Below are 19521 nucleotides of genomic sequence, written 5' to 3'. Positions count from 1 at the left end.
ACACAAGGCCAAATGTACACAGGAGTTGTTTACCAAGAAGTCTGTCAATGTTCCTGAGTGCCGAGTTACATTGTTTACCTAAATCTGTTTGAAAATCTATGGGAAGACTAGAAAATGGTTGTCTAGCAATGATCAACAACCAATTTGACTGAACTTGAAGAATTTTGAAAAGAATAATAGGCACATATTGTACAATCCAGGTGTGGAAAGCTCTTAGAGACTTACACAGAAAGAATCTAAACTCTAATCGCTGCCAAAGGTGACTCTAACAGGCACAGTATAGTGAAAACTTATGTAAATTAGATATTTCTGTATTTCATTTTCAATAACTGTGCAAAAAATGTGTGTAACACAACAAAATCTGGAATAAGTCAATGGGTATGAATACTTTCTGATGGCACTTATATGCCTAGCACGGAGTATTAATTGATTAGATTATTTAGTAAAATATTCAACAATGAACTGATTTTATCTACAGTGTTTACGGAAGTCATCGCCATATCATCTTATCTATGGGTTTTGATATCATTTGTTTCCTGGAACCATGTTCACAGCCACACAAACAGAGACAGATGTATTAAATAGTTTCAAATGAACCCATAGCTAAATCTTTATTTTATTTTATTTATTTTAAATCGGGTTTTTTTACTTAGGGATACATACAATTAAAACATTGAAATATTGAACGGTCAACAGTCATATTGTATATATCTAGTTTAGGGACGGCAGGAACACCATGAAATCCTATGGATTTTAAACAACTATAACACTCTAATGTCAGTATATCTCGTTTACAGTGGCTTGTGAAAGCATTCATCCCCTTTGGAATTTCTCCTATTTTGTTGCCTTACAACCTGGAATTAAAATAGATTTGCGGGGAGTTTGTATCATTTGATTTACACAACATGCCTACCACTTTGAAGATGCAAAATATTTTTATTGTGAAACAAACAAGAAATAAGACAACAAAAACTGAAAACCTGAGCGTGCATAACTATTCACCCCCCCCCAAAAGTCAATACTGTGTAGAGCCACCTTTTGCCGCAATTACAGCTGCAAGTCTCTTGGAGTATGTCTCTGTAAGCTTGGCACATCTAGCCACTGGGATTTTTGCCCATTCTTCAAGGCAAAATTGCTCCAGCTCCTTCAAATTGGATGGGTTCCGCTAGTGTACAGCAATCTTTAAGTCATACCACAGATTCTCAATTGGATTGAGGTCTGGGCTTTGACTAGGCCACTCCAAGACATTTAAATGTTTCCCCTTAAACCACTCGAGTGTTGCTTTAGCAGTATGCTTAGGGTCATTGTCCTGCTGGAAGGTGAACCTCCGTCCCAGTTTCAAATCTCTGGAAGACTGAAACAGTTTCCCTCAAGAATTTCCCTGTATTTAGCGCCATCCATCATTCCTTCAATTCTGACCAGTTTCCCAGTCCCTGCCGATGAAAAACATCCCCACAGCCTTATGCTGCCACCACCATGCTTCACTCTGGGGATGGAGTTCTTGGGGTGATGGAATGTGTTGGGTTTGCGCCAGACATAGCGTTTTCCTTGATGGCCAAAAAGCTCAATAATAGTCTCATCTGACCAGAGTACCTTCTTCCATATGTTTGGGGAGTCTCCCACATGCCTTTAGGCAAACACCAAACATGTTTGCTTATTTTTTTCTGGCCACTCTTCCGTAAAGCCCAGCTCTGTGGAGTGTATGACTTAAAACTTGGTCCTATGAACAAATACTCCAATCTCCACTGTCGAGCTTTGCAGCTCCTTCAGGGTTATCTTAAGTCTCTTTGTTGCTTCTCTGATTAATTCCCTCCTTGCCTGGTCTGTGAGTTTGGTGGGTGGCCCTCTCTTGGCAGGTTTGTTGTGGTGCCATATTCTTTCCATTTTTTAATAATGGATTTGATGGTGCTTGGTGGGATGTTCAAAGTTTTGAATATTTTTTTATAACCCAACCCTGATCTGTACTTCTCTACAACTTTGTCCCTGACCTGTTTGGAGAGCTCCTTGGTCTTCATAGTACTGCTTGCTTGGTGGTGCCCCTTGCTTAGTCGTGTTGCAGACACTGGGGCCTTTCAAATGCTGAGATCATGTCACAGATTATGTGACACTTTGCACTCAGGTGGACTTTATTTAACTAATTATGTGACTAATTGGTTGCACCAGATCTCATTTAGGGGCTTCATTGCCCTTCTTTTTTTTATTTCACTTCACCAATTTGGACTATTTTGTGTATGTCCATTGCATAAAATCCAAATAAAAATCAATTTAAATTACAAGATGTAATGCAACAAAATAGGAAAAACGCCAATGGGGTGAATACTTTTGCAAGGCACTGTAGTTGACTTGCATCTGCACCGTTAGAATAAATCATCCAGTATGCAGTGTATATAGAATAACATTATGTACAATTAGTCCACTAATGACAGCACTTTTAATAACCCTCCTTATGTCCTCTTGCCCTACCTCATTGCGTGAACAGCAGAAGGCCATCGAAGTTGTAGAAATTGCTAAAATTGTCATAGAGCCATAAACCCGCCCACATATGGACATAGACCTCATCTCCTCTCTCCAACTGCGCTGTGATGCCATTAGATCCATTAGCTGACCAGCATCAAAACCACCAGCAATAATTACAAGTCTTTGCTCATTCTTAAACAGAGATGCATGATTTTAATAGTGATGATAGTAAGTAAAGGGGTCAACTCCACGCACTGGTGCTGAAAAGATACCTGCAGAAGATGAAGAACAGTGAGAGACAAGTACAGAGTTACTGACATACAAGTACAGAGTTACAAACATACAAGTACACAGAGTTACAGACATACGAGTACAGAGTTACAGACACGAGTACAGAGTTACAGACATACGAGTACACAGAGTTACAGACATACTAGTACACAGAGTTACAGACACGAGTACAGAGTTACAGACACGAGTACAGAGTTACAGACATACGAGTACAGAGTTACAGACATACGAGTACAGAGTTACAGACATACGAGTACAGAGTTACAGACATACGAGTAAAGAGTTACAGACATACGAGTACACAGAGTTACAGACATACGAGTACAGATTTACAGACATATAATAACAGAGTTACAGACATACGAGTACAGAGTTACAGACATACGAGTACAGAGTTACAGACATACGAGTACAGAGTTACAGACATACGAGTAAAGAGTTACAGACATACGAGTACACAGAGTTACAGACATACGAATACAGAGTTACAGACATACGAGTACAGAGTTACAAACATACGACTACAGAGTTACAGACATACGAGTACAGAGTTACAGACATACGAGTACAGAGTTACAGACATACGAGTACAGAGTTACAGACATACGAGTAAAGAGTTACAGACATATGAATACACAGAGTTACAGACATACGAGTACAGAGTTACAGACATACGAGTACAGAGTTACAAACATACGACTACAGAGTTACAGACATACGAGTACCCAATGTGCAATAATAAATGGTATGAGCACACAGAGGCTGGGTTTACACAAGCAGCCAAACTCTGATCATTTCCAATTTTAGGAATTGCAGGATTGTGTCGCCATGTTGTAAATAATTTTCTGAACCTGATGAAAATTCCTTTGGAACGTCAACGTGCATGACGTCAGATGTAATCAAGGTCAAACTTGAAAGAGCTCTAACTAATTTGTTATTTTAAATACACTCAATCTGATTGAGTGCAATCTACAATAACTAATAACTGAAACTGAGCAAATGTTACTTTTAGTAACCTTTGAGTAAGTTGTACTTAATTCGTTTAGCAAGATAAACCGAGTAGGGGTTCTGTAGTTGCTATGCAAGCATTAGAATTTCAGCAAGCTTTTTGTATCGACAACAGAAGTCAGAATTCATGGAGGGTTTTCTGTATCTTACTGAACCTTAATATAAAGACACTACAGTGAGAGCACTCCATCTCCTCAGACACACTCAATCCAATTCGGATTCCCCTATTGCCTCAAAATGACAGACATTCCTGTTGACTCCTTTCCAGTGTTTGCCCCAAAATGGCGGTGCAGCACTTCAACCAGTTGCGTCTCAACCCCATCTGTTTAGAGGACACTCCATCACACTGCGTGGGTTTAAGCTCAAGTAGACCTTATTTGTCACCATTTTGAGATTAGTGAGTCACATAATTGGGTTGATTTTAGCTAACAGCTCTAGGGATTTGAAACTCCTTGAATTGAAAAGTTTTGACAGTGTTTCTTACTACTAATGGTGGTAAGTTCTCTCATCTATTTACCTGTGTTTTACCTTAGAAAGTTGGTTAGGTATTAAAACAACAAACGGCTAATAGCCTACCATTACCAACACAAATACTATACACAGTTTGAAGATCGAGTTCTAAGTTTTATTATTATGGTATGAAAGCATCAAATGTATTAATTGGGACAGGGTAGTTGATTATTTTAAATGAAAAACAAAGTATTATATGAAACAGTAGCTATAATGAAGTCATAGTAAAGAGCTGATATGAGATATGAGGATTTGAATAGTTTCCAGGGTGGTGAGTAAGAGATGGTTTTCATTAGTTAAAATGAGATCTGAAAGCTAAGGGGAATTCCCTCTATGGGAAGGGGAAATCTCTCACACACACACACGCACGCACGCACGCACGCACGCACGCACACACGCGCGCACGCACACACACACACACACACACACACACACACACACACACACATTTACTTTTATAATTTATGTCAATGTAATGTATATCATTGCATTAATTGCATTGCATTCATTTGAAAGTCTCACTTACAGTCGTCGTCTTTCGAAGGGATCCTTGAATATTACATATCTTGGTAAACCATATAAGGAAGGCTAGGAGAGGGGTGTTTGTGGTGGAGGGGTAATGGCAGTTTGTGGCACTGTTTCCTCTAAATCAGACCACCACTCTCTGTTTCTCACCATGGAAAAGCCCCCGGAAGCACCCAGACATTCTTTTTTTACTGAACATAACACTCCTAACATCAAATAGTTACGTTACTGACTTTTGTCTCATTTGTTTGTATAAAAATCACAAATGGGACCATCCCTTCCTTTGTTTGGGGAAAAGCCCTAATGAAATGATCACCTCATTGTCACATATCAATACGATTTACTATCTGTTATACGTTCCACTTTGTGTGCAATAAATATTAGATTATCATTGATTACATTGAATTTATTCAGTTATTGTCTCTCTTTTAACCACAAATGGTTAAAGTAAAAATGTTCCCTGACAGAAAGCAAGTAACAAATCTTTGACTATTTTGGGGGGGGTTGCTTCTTTACTGGGCAACAATGACAGAGACATTTGTAAATGTAACCATTTGCACAACAGAAAAATACCAAAAGCCACCAAGACATGTTTAGTTTGTGTAGTAAAGTGTAGACTTCCATATCCATCAACCTGCGTCTGGATGCCTTCGTAATCACCACAGTATGTTTTAATTGTAAACGCACCCCTAAACAACGCACATGTAGTGAATTTCAACTAGCTAGTCGGAGCTAGCTTAGCATCGCACAGTGATGGCATCTTCCCTAAAAACTGTAGTACTGTTGCCTTGGCTTTCATAAGTCAATATTGGTGCTTCATTAAGGATTACTGTATATGGTGTTGTGAGTAGGGTGTCAAATCTCAAAGCAGAATGGTGTACGTTGCACATGTAAGCGGTTATAGTAAAAATAAAACTCGTCAATGCATGGAAAGTCTTGCCGCAGTTTGTCCACTCACATCTCCACCATGGGGCGTGAGGGTAAAACACTGTTCTGTTCATAAGGTGACTACTGGCCTACAGTGAAAACATGGCCAATGGGTGAGTAAGACTCATCAACATTTACCGGTAAGAGTGCGGGACGGTAGAAGGGATGGGTTTTGGGGAAATGATGGTTTGCATAGTTATGGGGGGGAAAGGGTGTATGGTGGGTTACCAACGTTCATGATTGGTTTACCATGTGGAAGGAGGGGCGTTGTTAAGGTTCACGGTTGCTCTTTGAGAAAATCCATCAGACCACTGTCTATGCAAGAAAGTCTCATAAATCATGTTCACTGACTGTTTTGCTACCAGTGGTACTATCTGTATGTTTTAACCTGTAGAATACAGACACACATGCACATGCACATCACAATGAAACTATTGTTTTTATTCTTGGGGAGTAGTCATACATGCCTATCTAGTCACACATTATCCGTTTAGTTTGGCTGTCAGAAGTAACATGATCATTTTAGTTTGTTGTCAGAAGTAACATTATCCATTTAGTTTGGCTGTCAGAAGTAACATTATCCATTTAGTTTGGCTGTCAGAAGTAACATTATCCATTTAGTTTGGCTGTCAGAAGTAACATTATCCATTTAGTTTGGCTGTCAGAAGTAACACTATCCGTTTAGTTTGGTGTCAGAAGTAACATTATACATTTAGTTTGGCTGTCAGAAGTAACATTATACATTTAGTTTGGTGTCAGAAGTAACATTATCCATTTAGTTTGGCTGTCAGAAGTAACATTATCCATTTAGTTTGGCTGTCAGAAGTAACATTATCCATTTAGTTTGGCTGTCAGAAGTAACATTATCCATTTAGTTTGGTGTCAGAAGTAACATTATCCATTTAGTTTGGTGTCAGAGAAACATTATCCATTTAGTTTGGTGTCAGAAGTAACATTATCCATTTAGTTTGGTGTCAGAAGTAACATTATCCATTTAGTTTGGCTGTCAGAAGTAACATTATCCATTTAGTTTGGTGTCAGATGTAACATTATCCATTTAGTTTGGCTGTCAGAAGTAACATTATTATTTTGAAGGATACACAATGTAAGGTAAAGAGAGGGGGAGGAGAGAGAGAGCAGAGCGAGAGAAAAGAAGAGTCAGAATGCCAGAGAGAGAGCAGCTTCCATCATTTACAACCCACACATATTCTATCCTCTTCTGAATCCATTACCTCCATGTAAATGACAGCTCTCTGAAAAGCACTGTTACCAGCACAATATAGCGGAGGCCAAAGCCTTATCACCCACACAATAAGTCCTCTATACCACCCTCCCACACAGACACTACACTCACAGCTGGGTGGGGGAGGCAGGGGGAGACGAGGAAGGCAGAGAGGAGAGTAAGCCCATTTAGCAACACTGTCATACCCACATTGACGTCCTCCCTCATACCTTACTCCAGACACTGAATAGGTAAGAGAAGGGGGAGAGAAGGGGAGGCAAAGCGCAGTCATACACAGCTCTGTCTGACACAATTTTGGAAATTACATCAGATCAATCAATCAGTGAAAATGTGCTTTGATTCCCGTCTGTAACCTTCTTTTCCCCTCTTATATCGACTAAAAGTATATTTCATAGCCTACAGTACAGCACCTTTCTAGATTCCAAGGACATACAGTGAGAGAAGAATCTTGGCGACTCTGACCTGCTGTAAATGGAATGATCCCAATATCTGTCCACACAGTTTCTTTTGTCTGTTTGTTTAACCTGCAATACTTTGTGTCAGAGATGTAACCTACAGAAAATAAAGAGAAAGGGAAAGCAGGGAGGAATGTTTCTCTCTGTTCCCTAGTGCAGGGAAATTGATTGCAATGACATCAGGCTGACCATCATTTTTGTGACGTCATGATCAGGTTTCATACTGGTCGTACGAAGACGTAAAGACGTCCGGAAAATTACATTTTTACCTGGTTGTAATCTGACCAAATCTCTCCTAGGTGACTTGATGTTGTCATGAAAATATGTCTTTACCTGGATGTAATCTGACGTCTCTTTAACCAAAAAAAAATGTTTACCACCAGAAAACCAGTTTACATGTAACATTTTAGTAATTTAGCAGACACTCTTATCCAGAGCGTGCATACATTTTTGTACTTTTTTGTACTTTAAACGCTGGGATATTATTTTAATTAATGTCGAAAGAGAATATGTACAGTGGCTTTGTGACAACCATCGCCCCACACGCTGCAAAACCCAGAGATTGAGCACACTTCCCTTCCATAATATTATGGAGCACTGTGGAAACATGGGATAATATTTGGGAGTGGTAGAAAAGACAACGGGCAAGTTATGGACAACATTCATTCCCTCTGACTAGTTCATGTTTGTGTTGCTGCTCCCCAGTGAAAGCAGTTTGGAATTTCTGATTGCAACGTCAACAGGCATATATGTTTTCTCTGTCTTTGCATCCTTCATAGGAAAGCTTATGGTTGCAACCTGACAAGGTACTGTGTGTCCCTCAGACAGCACACCTTTCACAGTGCATGGCCGCTGTACACCTTTCTGCATAGCTGAGGGACGAATTCACAGTTTTCTTTTCTACATAAATGGCATGGATACATCACTGTCAACTCACTCAGCTCTCCCTTTCACTCAGTCTCTCTCTCTCTCTCTCTCTCTCTCTCTCTCTCTCTCTCTCTCTGTCTGTCTCTCTCCCTTTCTGTCATAGGCGTCGTAAGGATTGGACCAAGGCGCAGCGGGTAAAGTGCTCATCTTCTTACTTTATTAAAGAACACTCAAAACAAAGTAAACAAACAACGATAATAGTTCCATAAGGCTCCCAGGCTACACAGAAAATAACCACCCACCAAAACACAAGTGAAAACAAACCCAACTAAATATGGCCTCCAATTAGAGACAACGACAACCAGCTGCCTCTAATTGGAGGTCATTGCCAAAAACCCAAAATAGAAATAGAAAACTAGATATACACATAGAAATAGAAAATATAGAACATAAACCAAAAATACCGAAACACACAAAACAAACACCCCCTGCCACGCCCTGACCAAACTACAATGACAAATAAACCCTTTTACTCGTCAGGACGTGACAGTACCCCCCTCCCCAAAGGTGCAGACCCCGAATGCACCTCAAAAACAAAAACCCCACAAAAACAACCCCAAACTTAAAGGGAGGGAAGGGACGACGGTCCCTGTGCTACACCCCTCCTTCCCAATCCTCCCACTACGGAGGTGGCTCTGGCTTTGGGCGCAGCTCCCGTTCAGAAGACCCTGGGCTGCGCGGCATCGCTGGAGACTCCGGGCTGAGAGGCGTCGCTGGAGAATTTGGGCTGAGAGGCGTCGCTGGAGACTCCGGGCTGAGAGGTGTCGCTGGAGGCTCCGGGCTGAGAGGCGTCGCTGGAGGCTCCGGGCTGAGAGGCGTCGCTGGAGGCTCCGGGCTGAGAGGCGTCGCTGGAGGCTCCGGGCTGAGAGGCATCGCTGGAGGCTCCGGGCTGAGAGGCGTCGCTGGAGGCTCCGGGCGGGGGAGCGTCACTGGAGGCTCCGGGCTGGGGAGCGTCACTGGAGGCTCCTGGCTGAGGAGCGTCGCTGGAGATTCCGGGCTGAGGAGCGTCGCTGGCGACTCCGGGCTGGGAAGCGTCGCTGGAGGCCCCAGGCTGGGAAGCGTCGCTGGAGGCTCAGGGCTGAGGAGCGTCGCTGGAGGCTCAGGGCTGAGGAGCGTCGCTGGAGGCTCAGGGCTGAGGAGCGTCGCTGGAGGCTCAGGGCTGAGGAGCGTTGCTGGAGGCTCAGGGCTGAGCAGGTGCACTGGAGTGAGACAGGTGAGACTGAGACAGGTGAGAGAGAAGAAGACTGAGACAGATGGAGAGAAGAAGACTGAGACAGATGGATAGAAGAAGACTGAGACAGATGGAGAGAAGAAGACTGAGACAGATGGAGAGAAGAAGACTGAGACAGATGAGAGAGAAGAAGACTGAGACAGATGAGAGAGAAGAAGACTGAGACAGATGAGATAGAAGAAGACTGAGACAGATGAGAGAGAAGAAGACAGAGACAGATGGAGATGGAGATAGAAGAAGACAGAGACAGATGGAGATGGAAGACTGAGACAGATGAGAGAGAAGAAGACAGAAACAGATGGAGAGAAGAAGACAGAGACAGATGGAGATGGAGATAGAAGAAGACTGAGACAGATGGAGAGAAGAAGACAGAGACAGATGGAGAGAAGAAGACTGAGACAGATGAGATAGAAGAAGACTGAGACAGGTGAGAGAAAAAAAAAAAGAATAAAACAAAGGAGTGAAACAGTGAAAGAGAGCGATTGATAATGATTGACGGACAGAAAAAAGACTGTTGTGTGTATGTTGGTGTGTATGTTAGATTTTAGATTCTTCAAAGTAGCCACCCTTTGCCTTGATGACAGCTTTTGCATTCCAAAAATCTCAAATTTGGACTCATCAGACTTTAGGACAGATTTCCACCGGTCTAATGTCCATTGCGCATGTTTTTTGGCACAAGCAAGTCTCTTCTTATTATTGGTGTCCTTTAGGGGTTTCTTTGTAGCGATTCGAACATGAAGGCCTGATTCACGCAGTCTCCTCTGAACAGTTGATGTTGTGATATGTCTGTTACTTGAACTCTTTGAAGCATTTATTTGGGGTCCAAATTCTGAGGCTAGAAACTCTGCAGCAGAGGTAACTCTGGGTCTTCCTTTCCTGTGGCAGTCCTCATGAAAGGCAGTTTCATCATAGCGCTTGATAGTTTTTGTGACTGGACTTGAAGAAACGTTTAAAGTTCTTGAAATTTTCCGTAATGACTGACCTTCATGTCTTAAAGTAATGATGGACTGTCATTTCTCTTTGCTTATTTGAGCTGTTCTTGCCATAATATAGACTTGGTCTTTTACCAAATAGGGCTATCTTCTGTATACCACCCCTACCTTGTCACAACACAACTGATTGGCTCAAATGCATTAAGAAGGAAAGACATTCCAAAAATGAACTTTTAACAAGGCACACTTGTTAATTGAAATGCATTCCAGGTGACTACCTCATGAAGCTGGTTGAGAGATTGCCAAGGGTGTGCAAAGCTGTCATCAAGGCAAAGGGTGGCTACTTTGAAGAATCTCGAATATAAAACATTTTTTGATTTGTTTAACAGTTTTTGGTTATTGCATGATTCCATATATGTTATTTCATAGTTTTGATGTCTTCACTATTATTCTACAATGTAGAAAATAGTAAACATAAGGCAGTGTACATAGGACAGCAGTCTCTACGATGCAGGGTAAAGTACCGACTGGTAGCCTGCTAGAACAGTGACTAAGGTTAGTGCTAAATGACTGTTTAACAGTCTGATGGCCTGGAGATAGAAGCTGTTTCTCAGTTTCTCGGTCCCAGCTTTGATGCACCTGTACTGTCTCCACCTTCTAGATGGTAGCAGGTTGAACAGGACCTCAGCCTCGAGTGGAGGCTTGAGGCTTGAGGATCTTCTTGGCCTTCCTGTGACATTGGTTCTGTAGATTGCCTGGAGGGCAGGCAGACAGTGTGTCCCCGGTGATGCATTGGGCTGACCGCACCCCCCTCCGCACCAACCTCGGTTGCGGACGGTGCAATTGCCATACCAGGTGGTGATACAGCCCGACAGGATGCTTTCAATGGTGTATCTGTAGAAGTTTGTGAGGGTCTTAGGGGCCAAGCTGAATTTCTTCAGCCTGCTGAGGTTGACAAGGCGCCTTCTTCACCATGCTGTCTGTGTGAAGGGAAGTTTGTTGACATTAAGGGAGAGGTTATTTTCCTGGCACCACTCCCAAGGCCTCTCACCTCCTCCCTGTAGGCTCTCATTGTTGTTGGTAATCAGGCCTACCGCTGTTGTGTCCTCCACAAACTTGATGATTTAATTGCATTCTTACATAGGTCTTTCTCTTGTCCATGTGGTATAGAGCAGTGTTCAGTTCAATGGTGATTGCGTCGTCCATGGATCTGTCAGGGCTATATGCTAATCGTCTAGGTTGAGTCTAGGTTGTCAGGTAAGGTGGAGGTGATATGGTCCTTTACTAGCGTCTCAAAGCACTTCATGATGACAGAAGTGAGTGCTATGGGGGCGATAGTCGCGTCGGCAGCTCGATGTTGTTTTCCTCGAAACGGGCAAAGAAGGTGTTTAGCTCGTCCGGGAGCGAGGCGATGGTGTCCGCGATGTGGCTGGCATTCCCTTAATAATACGTGATTGTCTGATGTCCCTGCCACATACGTCTTGTGTCTGAGCCATTGAATTGCGACTCCACTTTGTCCATGTAATGTCGTTTTGCCTCTTTGATTGCCTTAGGATGTCATAGCTGGTCTGTTTGTACATGTCCATGTTCCCAATTACCTTGCCACGGTTAAATGTGGTGGTTTGCGCTTTCAGTTTTGCACGAATGCTGCCATCTATCCAGGGTTTTTGGTTTGGATAAGTTCTAATCATCACTGTGGGAACAACATCCTCAGTGCACATCCCGATGAACCCAGTCACCATTTGCCAGACCGTGTGATCAAAACAATCTTGAAGCATAGATTCCGATTGGCCAGAGTAGCATTGAACAGTCCTTACCCCGTGAGCGTCCTGTTAAAGGTTCTGCCTATAGGTGTGTGTGTGTGTGTGTGTGTGTGTGTGTGTGTGTGTGTGTGTGTGTGTGTGTGTGTGTGTGTGTGTGTGTGTGTGTGTGTGTGTGTGTGTGTGTGTGTGTGTGTGTGTGTGGTCTTTGACACTTTTCAGGTGACTATATGTGTAAGGTGGGCTGTGTGGGGGTTGACAAGAAACCGCCACCACACACACACACACACACACACACACACACACACACACACACACACACACACACACACACACACACACCATGCGGCTCGGGGGTGGAGAAAGAGGCGGTGTAGTTAAGACTGTCGGCAGCCACTTCATGGATCACTCTCACTCCAAGAGACAACCTCACTGGAGAGAGAGAGGGAGAGAGCAAGGAAGAGAGAGAGAGAGAGAGAGAGAGAGAGAGAGAGAGAGAGAGAGAGAGAGAGAGAGAGAGAGAAAAAAGCCAGGGAGAACGGGGAGAAGTGTGAAGCGAGTAAGAGGGGAAAAAAGTCAGAGTAGAGAGAAGCAGAGGGAAGAGAGAGTGAAGAGAGAGGGAAGAGAGAGAGAGAGAGAGAGAGAGAGATAAAGAGAGAGAGAGAGAGAGAGAGAGAGGGGTAGGGAAGAGAAAATCCAGCGGAGGGAGCAGAGACAAAGCATGATGGAGGAAGTGAAGTGTACTCGGCAGCATGTGGACCATGTGCTCAGGTAAGAACAACTCCAACTCCTAGAAATGTATTTCTGTCCCTGTACATGTCTGTTTCTCCTTGCCACTCCCTCTGTCTCTCTATCTGTTTCGGTCTCTGTGAATTTCAATTCAATCTGTCTCTCTCTTGGTCTCTCATTCTCTCTCTTTATCTGTTTCTCTTTCCCGGTTTCCCATCTCATGGTCTCTCGGTCTCTCTGTCTCTCTCTTTATGTCTAATTCTCTTTCTCTCTTCCTGTCCCTCTCTCGTTCTCTCTGTTTATCTCTATCTGTCTGCATCGGTCTCCCAGTCTGTCATTATAAAGGTCAACAATCTGGTCTAACTTCAATATTTATCTGTTTGTTGTATTAGATGATTTATTTATTTGACGTTTGACTTCAGTGAACTGGAAGTGTATCTGGTATGTACTGGGAGTATACATGGTTTGCATTGGGAGTATATCTGGTTTGTATTGGAAGTGTATCTGGTTTGTATTAGAAGTGTATCTGGTTTGCACTGGCAATATATCTGGTTTGTACTGGAAGAATATCTGGTTTGTACTGGGAGTGTATCTGGTTTGTACTGGAAGTATATCTGGTTTGTACAGGGAGTATATCTGGTTTGTACTGGAAGTGTACCTGGTTTGTATTGGAAGTGTATCTGGTTTGTACTGGGAGTATATCTAGTTTGTACTGGAAGTATATCTGGTTTGTACAGGGAGTATATCTGGTTTGTACTGGGAGTATATCTGGTTTGTACTGGGAGTATATCTGGTTTGTACTGGAAGTGCATCTGCCTTGTACAGGGAGTATATCTGGTTTGTACTGGAAGTGTACCTGGTTTGTATTGGAAGTGTACCTGGTTTGTATTGGAAGTGTATCTGGTTTGTACTGGAAGTGTATCTGGTTTGTACTGGGAGTATATCTGGTTTGTACTGGGAGTATATCTGGTTTGTACTGGGAGCATATCTGGTTTGTATTGGGAGTATATCTGGTTTGTACTGGAAGTGTATCTGGTTTGTACTGGGAGTGTATCTGGTTTGTATTGGGAGTATATCTGGTTTGTACTGGAAGTGTACCTGGCTTGTATTGGAAGTGTATCTGGTTTGTACTGGGAGTATATCTGGTTTGTATTGGAAGTGTATCTGGTTTGTACTGGAAGTATATCTGGTTTGTAATGGAAGTGTATTTGGTTTGTATTGGGAGTATATCTGGTTTGTACTGGGATGATATCTGGTTTGTACTGGGAGTATATTGGTTTGTACTGGGAGTATATCTGGTTTGTACTGGGAGTATATCTGGTTTGTACTGGGATGATATCTGACCTGATGGTTTGTACTGGGAGGATTTCTGACCTGATGGTTTGTACTGGGAGGATATCTGACCTGATGGTTTGTACTGGGAGTATAATTGGTTTGTACTGGGAGTATATCTGACCTGATGGTTTGTACTGGGAGGATATCTGACCTGATGGTTTGTACTGGGAGTATAATTGGTTTGTACTGGGAGTATATCTGACCTGATGGTTTGTACTGGGAGTATGTCTGACCTGATGGTTTGTACTGGGAGAATATCTGTTTTGTACTGGGATTATATCTGTTTTGTACTGGGAGTATATCTGGTTTGTACTGGGAGGATATCTGAGCTGATGTTTTGTACTGGGAGGATGTCTGACCTGGTGGTTTGTACTGGGAGGATTCCTGACCTGATGGTTTGTACTGGGAGGATTTCTGACCTGATGGTTTGTACTGGGAGTATATCTGGTTTGTACTGGGAGTATATCTGGTTTGTACTGGGAGGATATATGACCTGATGGTTTGTACTGGGAGGATATCTGAGCTGATGTTTTGTACTGGGAGGATGTCTGACCTGGTGGTTTGTACTGGGAGGATGTCCGACCTGGTGGTTTGTACTGGGAGTATATCTGGTTTGTACTGGGAGGATATCTGACCTGATGGTTTGTACTGGGAGGATATCTGAGCTGATGTTTTGTACTGGGAGGATGTCTGACCTGGTGGTTTGTACTGGGAGGATTTCTGACATGATGGTTTGTACTGGGAGTATAACTGAGCTGATGGTTTGTATTGGTGGTACTGTTGTGTAATGTGTGAGACCTATTTGTTCCATAACTCTTTCTTTCTCTGTGGGGCCTCCAGAGAACAGAGGAATGACACACACACACACACACGAGCACACGCACGAGTACACGCACACATACACATGCACACACACATACACACACATATGCACACACCCCTCCTCTTGTGGAGAACCAGCCGAAACTTCCCACCAGCTATGTGAAGAATGTGATTATCACATATTTGTGTTTATTTTATTGCTGCGGGTTACTCACAAAGCAAGGAGGAAGCTAGATCAGGCAAACGCCCGATGCTGAGTGTGAAATTGTGTGTGTGTGTGTGCGTGTGCGTGTGTGTGCGTGTGTGTGCGTGTGTGCGCGCGTGTGTGTGTGTATATTAGTGGTAAGTATGAGAGATTGTGTCTGTGAATTTGTTTGAGTTTTTAAAAAACGTTTAAACACAAAGGCTCAGATTCTGAAATACAAATACCTATGCCTTATACACACACACGTTTCACCTTTTCTATACACACAGAGACTAACACACACACACTTACGTAGTCACATGTGCACTCAGCCACTGAGAACCATGCACCCACTCACCCCAACACCCACGCAACCACCCACACACTCACGTGCACAGACGAGCACCCACCCGCCCACACTCCCACACACACATGTGCATGCACCCACACACACACACACACCCAGCCCAGACGCCTGTCAAGCCCAGTGCATTCCAGAGCTCTCTAACACACAGTGTCTGAATGGAGGGGTGAATTTGGGGAATTTCAGCTGAAACGTGAGTACAAAAGCCAGGGGGACATTTAAGAGGCTTTAACTCCACCAGATTCATGGGAATCAGGAGAGGAACACACATAGGCACACACACACTCACACTCACAGACACAGACACACACACACACACACACACACTCACACAAACACTCACACACAGAAGCTGGCACAGATGGACTCACGCACACACACACACACGCACACACGCACGCACGCACACACACACGCACGCACACACACACACACACACACACACACACACACACACACACACACACACACACACACACACACACAGACAGAGAGAGAGAGAGAAAGAGAGAAGGGGGGCTACATTCCTGGTGAAAGAACAGGGATTAAAAGAATAATACTTCCACCACACAACAGTAATGCAGGGTTTACCAACCGTCTCCTCGGGCCCCCTAGACGTTTCACTTTTTTTTTTTCTTCCCTAAACCAGCATACCTTATTCAATTAGTCAAAGGCTTGATGATTAGTTCACTAATGGAATCAGGTGTGCCAGTTTAGGGTCAAAACAAAAATGTGAAACGTCAGGGAGAGCCTGAGGAGAGGGTTAGGAAAGCCTGGTCATCCATTGCACTACACACTTTGGCCTGAATAGTAAAATCCTCTCTAGGACAGATATAAACACATGTGGACTACTTAAAAATATATATAATAATCTCTAGCTTACATGAGATACAGCTGCAGAACTAGAAAATACCCCCAAATCTCCACTTATCTCCTATGCATGATATATGGCATGTCTTGCCTTTATAATTACAATGTATTTTGCCGTTTCATAGCTGTCAGTCAAACTGTTCAAAAAGTGAAATGAAACTTTAGGCATTCATTCCGACTGGTTAAGGTTATGGTTAAGGTTTGGGATAGGGTTCATCTTAAATGTAGCCATTAATTCCAAGTGGTTAAAGGGACATTTCTAAAATGTTCAACTTCATATTCATCATCTCAAGCATCACTTCAACATCAACATATGTGAAAATGGTGCGTTTCCAACGACATCATCAGCATGCATTGTGTGATTTTAACCAATTACTAATTGCCTACTAGTTGTCTACTAATTGCCTAATTATTACCAATTAAGTGTCTATTAATTGTCTACTTATTGCCTACTAATTGCCTACTAGTCGTCTACTAATTGCCTAATTATTGTCAACTAATTGTCTACTAATTGACTACTTATTGCCAACTAATTGCCTACTAATTGCCTAAGTATTACCTACTAATTGCCTACTAATTGTCTACTTGTTGTCTACTAATTGGTTGATGATGTCATTGGAAACACTTGTCTTCCTCTATCTGTTTTACTACGTTCACATATGTTGATGTTGGGGTGGTGCTGAAGATGATGAATATGAAATTTCCCTTTAAGGTTATGGTTAGTGATAGGATTAAAGGTTAGGGTTAGGGTTAAAGGTTAGAGTTAGGGTTAAGGTTAGGTTAGGTTTAAGGTTAGTGATAGGATTAAAAGTTAGGGTTAAAGGTTAGGGTTAAAGGTTAGGGTTAAAGGTTAGAGTTAGGGTTAAGGTTAGGGTTAGGGTTAAAGGTTAGGGTTAAAGGTTAGGGTTAGGGTTAGAGTTAGGGTTAGGGTTAAAGGTTAGGGTTAGGGTTAAAGGTTAGAGTTAGGGTTAGGGTTAAAGGTTAGGGTTAGGGTTAAAGGTTAGGGTTAGGGTTAAAGGTTAGGGTTAGGGTTAAAGTTTAGGGTTAGTAATAGGGTTAAAATAGAAAAAGAACCTCCGATGCCGAGAGCCATAGGTCACAGTTCAAACCCATCCCCAGCACCCTAGCTCGTTGTCACAGTTCAAGCCCATCCTCAAACCCATCCCCAGCACCCTAGCTCGTTGTCACAGCTCAAGCCAATCATCAAACCCATCCCCAGCACCCTAGCTCGTTGTCACAGTTCAAGCCCATCCTCAAACCCATCCCCAGCACCCTAGCTCGTTTTCACAGTTCAAGCCAATCATCAAACCCATCCCCAGCACCCTAGCTCGTTCTCACAGCTCAAGCCAATCATCAAACCCATCCCCAGCACCCTAGCTCGTTTTCACAGTTCAAGCCCATCCTCAAACCCATCCCCAGCATCCTAGCTCGTTGTTACAGTTCAAGCCCATCCTCAAACCCATCCCTAGCTCGTTGTCACAGTTCAAGCCAATCATCAAACCCATCCCCAGCACCCTAGCTCGTTGTCACAGTTCAAGCCCATCCTCAAACCCATCCCCAGCACCCTAGCTCGTTGTCACAGTTCAAGCCAATCATCAAACCCATCCCCAGCACCCTAGCTCGTTGTCACAGTTCAAGCCCATCCTCAAACCCATCCCCAGCATCCTAGCTCGTTGTTACAGTTCAAGCCCATCCTCAAACCCATCCCTAGCTCGTTGTCACAGTTCAAGCCAATCATCAAACCCATCCCCAGCACCCTAGCTCGTTGTCACAGTTCAAGCCCATCCTGAAACCCATCCCCAGCACCCTAGCTCGTTGTCACAGTTCAAGCCCATCCTCAAACCCATCCCCAGCATCCTAGCTCGTTGTTACAGTTCAAGCCCATCCTCAAACCCATCCCTAGCTCGTTGTCACAGTTCAAGCCAATCATCAAACCCATCCCCAGCACCCTAGCTCGTTGTCACAGTTGAAGCCCATCCTCAAACCCATCCCCAGCACCCTAGCTCGTTGTCACAGTTCAAGCCAATCATCAAACCCATCCCCAGCACCCTAGCTCGTTGTCACAGTTCAAACCCATCCTCAAACCCATCCCCAGCACCCTAGCTCGTTGTCACAGTTCAAACCCATCCTCAAACCCATCCCCAGCACCCTAGCTTGATGCGAGCTTAGTAGATGGTAACAGACACCTTAGTCGACGGTTGGAAGTAAAATGCCACGCCGTGCCATAATTTCAACATTCTAAATATGGCTGGACAGCACATCATCCACTGAAGTTTGGGCTGGGATTTTCTCAAAACTGTTGGTGATACATGTTTGCCAGACCATTCTATGACGCAGCGAAAAATATCTTAACAGCAGCATCAGTTCATTTCATCAGTAGCACTTTAACCAGACAAACGCAACCCTGCCTCTAAAAGACTGGTCAACAGACCTGACCCTGATGTCACAGTACATTGATGTCCCACCACACCTTGCCCAATAATACTGGCAAATGGCCTGATGTTCGCACCCATTGATTTCTGAAGGGAATGACTGAGGGAGATAGACTACAGCTATTAGACTACAGCCTATAGCAAACTATAAGTGTTGTCATAGGACTTCTGCAGTGGTTTCAAATGTCAGAGAATGAAAAGAAAAGAAATTCATACCAAAGAAGTTCAGATGAGAAAACGAGTTAATTTATTCAGGGGATTTCACAATATGAATGCAATGTCTCTGATTGACACCTCAAATCTGAACTACTGACATAAGTAACAACATTTCCCATATTCACCATCACATGATCACTCTCACCGGGGAAATTGAGAGGGTGACAAAAGAGAAAGGGACAGTGGGGAAACTAGTTCAAAGGCATTTTGAGGAAATGCAAATAGCTATACACCCCATTACAAGATCAACCCCCCTCCGTCATCCTATCAGAGAGAGAGAGCAGGAGAGAGAGAGAGAGAGAG

General features: G+C 43.2%; 1 long non-coding RNA gene across 1 annotated transcript in view; it reads left to right on the top strand.

The window, feature by feature from the left end:
* Positions 1-12712: 12712 nt before the first annotated feature.
* The window catches only part of LOC123730512 (uncharacterized), a 68948-nt gene continuing 62139 nt past the window's right edge, over positions 12713-19521 (top strand). Inside the window, exon 1 of the long non-coding RNA XR_006761954.1 lies at positions 12713-13037. This is a non-coding gene — a long non-coding RNA (uncharacterized lncRNA). The remainder of the gene's footprint in view (positions 13038-19521) is intronic.

Source organism: Salmo salar, chromosome ssa25 (genome assembly GCF_905237065.1).
Source record: "Salmo salar chromosome ssa25, Ssal_v3.1, whole genome shotgun sequence".
Lineage (NCBI taxonomy): Eukaryota > Metazoa > Chordata > Actinopteri > Salmoniformes > Salmonidae > Salmo > Salmo salar.
This window is presented reverse-complemented; position numbering and strand designations above follow the sequence as displayed.